The sequence below is a fragment of the Octodon degus genome, unplaced genomic scaffold (genome assembly GCF_000260255.1).
Source record: "Octodon degus isolate 3935 unplaced genomic scaffold, OctDeg1.0 scaffold00129, whole genome shotgun sequence".
NCBI classification, from domain to species: domain Eukaryota; kingdom Metazoa; phylum Chordata; class Mammalia; order Rodentia; family Octodontidae; genus Octodon; species Octodon degus.
In genome coordinates, this window is record NW_004524705.1 from 747,490 (window position 1) to 755,673 (window position 8,184).

Here is an 8,184-nt window from a genome sequence, read left to right on the forward strand (position 1 = left end):
TAGATATGCCTTCTTATTTGCATCAAAAATAATTCAATTTTTAGTAATAACTTCAAATTCCATTAGTGCAGACAAGATCGGGCGCACTCCAGGTGGGGTGGCCCTAGGCCTAGTAGTCCCAGTGGCCTGGCTTTCCCGTTTATAACTGTAAGTTATTATTGATGTCTTTCTATGAACAATATTAAAGCCCCTTCCCCAGGTCATTGTCCTTGATTTGTCAAATCAGTCTTATTTTTTAATACAGTATTTACATTTTTTCACCATGAAAGTTACATATCATGACAACAAAGTAGAAAATAGATGAATTTGTTTCTAATTTTAATAATTATGCAAGAACAAGAAATAATTATTGGGTACTGGGAGCTAAAGCCACCTGGGTGAACAACTGTGAGCACTCTAGTTTACTTCATTTTATAAAGTTGTGCATTAGTTTTTATATTTTTTGTTTTGTAGCTATAATTTTAATAAACAATTTTACACCTCCCCCCCAAAAAAGAAAAGAAACTGAAGCAGTAAATAAGGCTCAAAATGTACATATTGTGAAATGGAAAGAAACTCCTTAAAAAGGAAGAGAAACTAGAGTGGAGAAAAGGGAAAAGAAAGGAAAAATATATATATCAGATAGCTAAGATAATGATATTAATTGCTATTAGTTCATTGAAAAGAAAGGCTTATGCCTATATTTTTTATCAATTTTTCATTCCTATGTCTTGTAATATAAGCAACAACTTTGAAGATAACTATATACAATGCACTAACCAGGGCTGGTGAGATAGCTCCGTGAACTAAGCACCTGCCTAGGCAAGCTGAGGGACGGGTTTCAATCCCTGGTACCACACGCCATGGCCACCCCACCCCCAGGCACACTGAGAGGCCACCAGACAGGACGTGGTGGCACCCACCTGTAATCCCAGCACTGGGGAGGCTGAAAACAGGAGGAGCACTATGAGTCCAAGCTGCACAGTGAGACCCTGAACCAAATACACAAAAAGAAAAACAATGCACCAACCATTGTTACTCTCTTACAATCTTGTTCTGAAATTATATATATATTTAAAGCTGCTAAATTCTGTGTGTCACTTTTATCTTCTACAACTTTGCTGTTAACAGTTCTAACAGTCTTTGTGGTGGACTCTGGGTTTTTCCAAGTAGAGAATATCGTCTGCAACGGGAATAACTTCATTTGTACGCGTCCCCCTTACATTACATCATCTCTTGACAATAGCATGCTAGCCCTGCAGACGGCGCAGACCCCCCTCCCCCACCCCCAACCCAACCCCCGCCGCCCCCCCCCCCCTCATCCCCCTTATCATTATTAATTCTACTACACTTTCACGTGAACTCTCTGTTCCTTTTTGTTCTTTTTCAGATTCCATACATGAAAGAAAACATGCAATATTTGTCTTTATGAGCCCCGTTTATTTCACTTAATGTGAATGGTGTGGTTTAAATTAAAAGCCTCCCCCGAGCCTCATGTGTCTGGAGGAGCTTTGACCTGGGCGCTGCGCCCGCCGGCAGAGGGCTCTCGCGCACGCGCAGTGGCTGGACTTGGTGGGAGGCACGCGCAGTGGCTGAGCGTGCTGTGGCTTGGGCTTGGTGGCAGGCGGTGTGGCTGGGCAGGTGCGCTCTTGTCTGCGGCCCATCCCTCCTCTCTGTCTCCTGCCGCTCGCTCCGGGGTGAGTGCCCTTCCCCGCACCGTGCCCTGCAGCCGCCCTGTCTCCATGCAGACGTCCAGCCAAGCGCTGCAACGTGAGCCAAAATAGAGCTGTTTGCCTTCAAATTGAGGTTTTCAAGAGTGATGAGAAGGTCACTGAGACCAAGCTGGGTCCCAGAGGCAGGCTGCTGCAGTTGCCTTACCTCACTGTGGGTTCAGAAGCCTTGGAAAGCTGCTCGCAGATGGAGTTCAGAAAGAACTGGAGATGAGGCATGGGAGACCCTGGGACGCTGCCGTCTGAACTCGATGGGAGGTTCTGGCTGGAGCGCAGAGGAACACAACACTGATAAGAATGCCACGTAAAGGCCTGGATAAGATGGCTTCAACTGAAGGACTCAGCTGGGGGTTGCACTGGAAGCCATGAGCATGATGCCAGCAGAAATCTGCCTACATTTTTCCCATGTGGAGACTTTATGAGAGACTAAGATTAAGGGTATTGAAATAATAATCTAGGAAAGGAAAGTTCAAAGCAGTATAATGTTCAGGCTGTATCATGGGTGCCGTGGTCTGCTTTAACCAGATCTATATGGGAATCAGGAGTAAATGGTAAAGTTAGATGATTTTAGAAGCTTGCTGTTTCATTGGAAAAGAAGCATCTGCAGGCTGGAGATGGTGGTGCACACCTGCAATCCCAGCACTTAGAAGGCTGAGGCAAGAGAATAACTGGGGCTTTGGAACCACCCAGGGCTAATTAGTGAGTTCAAGACCAGCCTGAACTACATGGTGAGACCCTGTCTAAGAACAAAATGTTTCTTCCAAGTTCAGGCAAACGAGAGCTTCCTTGCTGAAAAGATTAAAGAGAAGCCAAACATTTTGCATCAGGACAAGGGATGCTTTACAGGCTAAAGAGTACGCAACTATAAAGACATTTGAGAAGGGAGCTTACTGGGATCCGCTTCACAGTGCTCAGCCATCCAAACACTCAGAGCACCTGCAGCCATGAGCCAAGGGGGCCTGGAGCTGCTGAGCCAGCAGCACACATTGTCGCTGTCCATGTGGGTCTTGTTTTCCAGAAATGCAAAGCCCAAGAGCTGTGGTGCCCTGGAGGTGCCCACTAAGATTTCAGAAGACGGCTGGGAAGCCAGGCACTTGGCTCCAAGGAGGCAGTCATGAAGGTGTGGGAATGAAGCCCAAACCAGCAGAGACCCCAAGAGCTCAGAGGTGCTGTCTTGGTTACTTCTCTCTTGTTACTGGGACACAATACCTGATGCCCAAAAGTTAAAAAAGAAAGGATTGTTTAGCTCACAGCCAGTGGAAGCTTCAGTCCATACTCGGCTGGCTCCGAGGCAGAGTAGCGCTCAGGGAGCGGCCCTTCCTGGCAGCAGGAAACAGCAAAGAGCAAGGTGAGGGCAGCAACTGTGGCTTCCGGAGAACCTCGCCCCTTCCTTTCACACTGACTGCGAAGACAGTCACAGAGCTCCTCCGCGGAAGTGGAACGCTCCATCCTTCCTCAATTCCCTTTTATAGCCTTTAAATGATGGTCGCTCTAGCACGGGGCCTCCAGGTCCTGAGTGCAGAGCTGCTGAGCACATTTAAACTTTTAGCTTCTCAAGTTGACTCAATGTATCAACCAGTACAGATGCCAGAGAGGTTGCACATCTGATGGGGCAAAAGACACTCCATTCTAAAGGATGGATAAACTTACACCCATACTCTCTGCACGGAGCTAACCATACACTCAGAAAAACCAGGGTCATGAAACAGGAATGAACAGAACAACATGGGGAATAGAGTACACATTAAACCACAATGCTGCCGGGGAGATAGCTCAGTAGAATAAGTGCTTGCCTGGTAAGCGCAAGGACCTGAGTTCAATCTCCACTTCTGCTAAACCACAATGCCCCAGGACGGGCAGATGGCCCCCAGCAGCTGGGAAATGTAAACTTTGTGGCAATTGTGTGAAAATGAGATAATATGTTTACTATGAGAATCTTAAAGGTATACAACCTGGCAGAAAAGTGCAAAGGGGTGTGCAACTTTAGGAGCTTGGACCCAAAAGCCAGGGCATTGACTGTTTGGTCACAAGCTTGCAATGAAAGCTTCCTTGTTCTGCTGCACTTGGTCTCTTTCATGAGGGCTTATCTCTGCCTTCTGTCATCTGCTGCTACACATCTGTTGAGGAAAACCACAGGTAGAGAGCAAACCACACTGAGAGAGGGGCCGCGTGATCTGCAACCAGCAACGCCGCCGTAGGCGCAGGCTGTTCAAGTCCTTTGACATTCACATCCACCAAAACTTGCCCCAGGCTGTGGCCCTGGAGCCACAGGATTAATGTATGCCTTGAGGGGTTCCAGCCTTGCATTGCCACCATTCCTTTCTATTCCATTCCTCCCTTTTGGAATGGGGATATTTACTCTTTGCCATTGTACATTGGACGTGTTCAACTTTCTCTTTCACCTTTTACTCAGGTTACAGCTAAGCATTTGCCTTGTGTCACAGAAACTTTGACTTGGACTTGAACCTTGTAAGGCTTTTGTGAGTCCTAGAGATGAGCTAAACGCATTTTGTGAATGAGGCGAGCGTGAGTCTCACTGAGGCCCACAGAATGTTTCTCAGGACCCCTATGTCTCACTGATGTGGCCTTCCATATTCTGTATTTTCTTTCTTAATGCGCACAGCTGTCCATCCGTGTCTTCTTTGGTGCCCATGGTCTTTTTAGCAATTGGCTTTTTAAGTGTTTTTATGGAATGTCATCCACTTGGGTATCAATAGGATCAGAGCTCTGCCTCCTGCCTGGCCTGCGACGGCCAGCTGGCCTCTCCCCAGGCTCTTCTTCCATGTCATTTCTGCCATGGGGACAGCCAGGAATGGACTGAAAATATGAATCAACACAAATACTTTTTAAGTCATGAGTATCAAATATCATTTCTTGGTGGGGAAAAAAAAAGTGATTAAGACAGACTTTGGTGTCACACAAGTGGGACTGTTCCTGTGATTGTTGAGAAATGGAATATGGTTGAGAAATCTTTGACAGTGCTCAGTAGGAGCAGTAGAAAAAGGTTTCTAGATGACAGCTGAAGAAATCCAAAAGACCACAAGCTGAACTCGATGGAAGATTCTAGTCAGAGCTCAGAACACCAGAATGCTGGTGGAAATGTAGACAGTAAAGCCCAGGCTGGTGAGTTTCCATTGGGAACAAGGACTCCTCTGAGAGCTAATCCAAGGCCCTATGTGTTGGGTTCTGGCAGAAAGCTTGCCTATATTTTGCCCATATCCCGAGACTTTGCAGGAGAATGAGATTAAATGTGGATAAGCAATCTAACGGAGGAAATTTCAAAGCAGCTCAACACTCCTGTTGTGAAACTGGTACAGCCTGTGGCTTTTTACCAGATTTATAATGAATTATCATTCCCATTTCCCTTGAAAACTTTATACCACATACACAGGTTAGCCAAACCAAAAAATGAACAAATAAATGTCAGCAGTAAGCCGGCCCGTAGAACAGACGACTCTAACAGATACCGGCAGTGTTTCTCTGGAAGCAGCAAGCAGCACTCCTCTCAGCAGCTCATGGAGGTCTCTAGAGCAGACCGGAGCTTAGGTTATAAAACAAAAATAAACAAAAAGAACTCCACTGTCTCACAACAGAATGAAACTGAAAGAGCAAAAGAAACCACAGAAACTATAGAGACACATGGAGATGGAGCTACACACTGATCAATCAATGATCAATAAATTATAAAGAAATTAAGGAAAACTCAGAAATTCCTAGAAACACACAACAGTGAAATACAGCATACCAAAATCTGTGCAGCATAAAAAAGCAGTTGTAAGAGAGGGCTCTGTAGCTATGAGCACCTACGTTAGAAAAACAGCCACCCCCAGATATGTAGTTACCTGGTAGTCCATCGCAAGGGCCTCGAAAAACATTCTTGCATTCTACTCAGCGGTGTGTTATAGTACTTATCCACAAACTTTTCTTATGTTCATTAAACTCAAAGCTATGAGAAAATTATACCTAGCAAACACCGTTATCAGACTTGATTTGACTTTATGTACATGAAAACTTTCTAATATGTACATGTATTATACACATAAAGTTAATGTGTGTTTAACTTTATATATGCATATATTGTTGGGTTTGGTTTTTTTTTCAGAACCAGGGATTGAACTCGGGCCCTTGCGCTTGCCAGACAAGCGCTTACTCTATTGAGCTATCTCCCCAGCCCAAAATATATATTGAATTAACAGGTGTGTTTCTGAATAAAAATCGTAAGAGTTCTTCACGGCTCATGATGTTTTCCCTTCACCATTGTCATACAGAGTCCCAAAGACTGACTGGCTTTTTAAAATCGGGGATCTGAAATTGAACAGAAACAACATGCAATCTCACCAATCCATAACCACATGATTTTACTGTTGCAAGACGCTCTGGAGGTATTTTATTCCTCAAATATAACTTAATGCAACCACAGAGTGATATGTTGGACACTAAACCATTTAAAAGTATCATTCCCAGAAAAGAAATTCTACCATAAGTGCACCCCATTTTATAAACTCGGACTATTCCTCATAAGTTACAGTCTGCTTCCAAGATTTGTACATATTTAAATTTTTTATAGATATCCAGTTCTACTTCCAAACTAGAGAAATATTTTGATTACTGGATATTCCTGATTTTGGTTTCCTAAAAATTCAAGTGATCATCAACTTTAAATGAGGGAGAGGAGGAAAAAATGAAAACATGTTTCAACTGGAAACTCTCTGGGCAGGTCGTGCCCACAAGATGCTAGGAGGGGAGCGTCCCAGCTCATGTCACCCTACACAGTGGAGCGCCAGCTGTCGCCCAGCAGTGGGCTGCTGGCCCTGCGCGGGGAGCGTGGGTCCTGAACCCCTGGCAAAGCCCAAGGCTGCCGTCTTGGGAACATAAAGCTGTGACCCAAAAATGAGCACTGAGTGTTGCAGGACAGGAACTTCCTCAGCCCCTGACATGTGCTTTACCTTTGCTGCCTCAGCAACCATTCCTCGGTCTGCACTAAGTTGCTTGAAGTCTAGTCTATCCCTAGCGAAAAACTTCCCTCCTGGTGGTTATTGTGAATAGCCTCCTGCGCCTCGCCCCGCTGGCCCAGCCTGGGCACATCCAGAGCAGCGTCCTGCCAGAGCCGCCCGTGCCACACACACCGGTGAGGACGCGAAGCTGCAGATGAGCACGCGGTAGTTCAGCCTCAGAGCCTCGGCCGATGTGCCAAGCGTGTCCTCTAGCGCCACCTTCTGCTGGCCGCCAGCTCCACTCTGCAAACGCCCACGGGAAGAATCCTTCCTAGATTCTCCTCCGGTGGAGACAGGTCAGCAGGCCAGCGGGAAAGGGGGTAAGTTCAAACGTCTCAGGCACGTTATTCAGGGTGGACATAGATTATAAAAACTAAAGACTAAAGTACAAAGAAGAATAAATTTACACTGGCTACTTCTAAGAGAATGTACATTCTTCATAACTGATTAACATTATGCCACTGATTCACAGCAGTTTTAAATTGTGTGAGTTTAAAAAACAAAAATGTATCTATTTGTTATGGTTTGCATCTAGTTGTCCCCCGCACAGCCTCGTAAGTTATGGGGCAGACGAGGCCGGAGGAGCAAAGAGTGGCTTGAGGGGCGGGGCCAAAGGACCAGGGCGGGGCCTGATGGGCGGGGTTGGAGGACCAGGGCATGGCCTGGTGGGCGGGGTTGGAGAACTGGGGCGGGGCCAGAGAGGCACAAACCTTTAAACTGGCTAGCCCAAGCTTTCTCAGACGTGTGGGGAGGGTCATCCTGGACACTGCAGCGCCCCAGCCTCTCCTCCAGTGTCTTGAAACCTCCAGTAACTGCGAGCTAAATAAACCTTTGCTTCCCTCATTTTGGGTATGGGGTATTTGTCCCAGCAACAAAAAAAGAGTAACTGAGACAGAATTTGGTACCAGAGAAGTGGGGTCATTGCTGTGGCTCAACCTGAGCATGTGGATTACAAGCTTTTGGGAATGGCTAATGGGAACACATAGGAAAGGTTTGGAGATGTCACCACAAGAGAAGCGCTGGAACAGCTTCAGTTGTTCTGTAGGGAAGATTCTGGTCAGAGCTCAGGCCAGAAGACTGATAGAAAGCCTGCCTGTGAAGACCAGGCTGGGAGGTTTCTGCTGGGAAGAAGGACTGCACTGGTTGTTGGACTCCAGATCATTTGTGTTTTGGTGTGGCAGAAAGTTTGTCTGAATGTTGCCCGTGTCCAGAGAGTTATCCTGAGACTGAGATTAAATGTGGAGGACGGATTAATCTTTCAAAGGAAATCTCAAAACAGTCAAATACGGGGCAGTGGCGTGGTTATTGTTGGGGGCTCTTTGTCAAATATATACTGAGAATAAAGAGCAAGGAGCCCAGCAGAATGTTCTAAAATGTTGTCCATTTGGCCAGAAAGAAAGTGCCAGGAAGGCTGTGGACTGCAAAGATAAGAGCTGAGATCTCCATTGCCCAGGAGGAACAGGAGAGTAGAAAAGATGTCC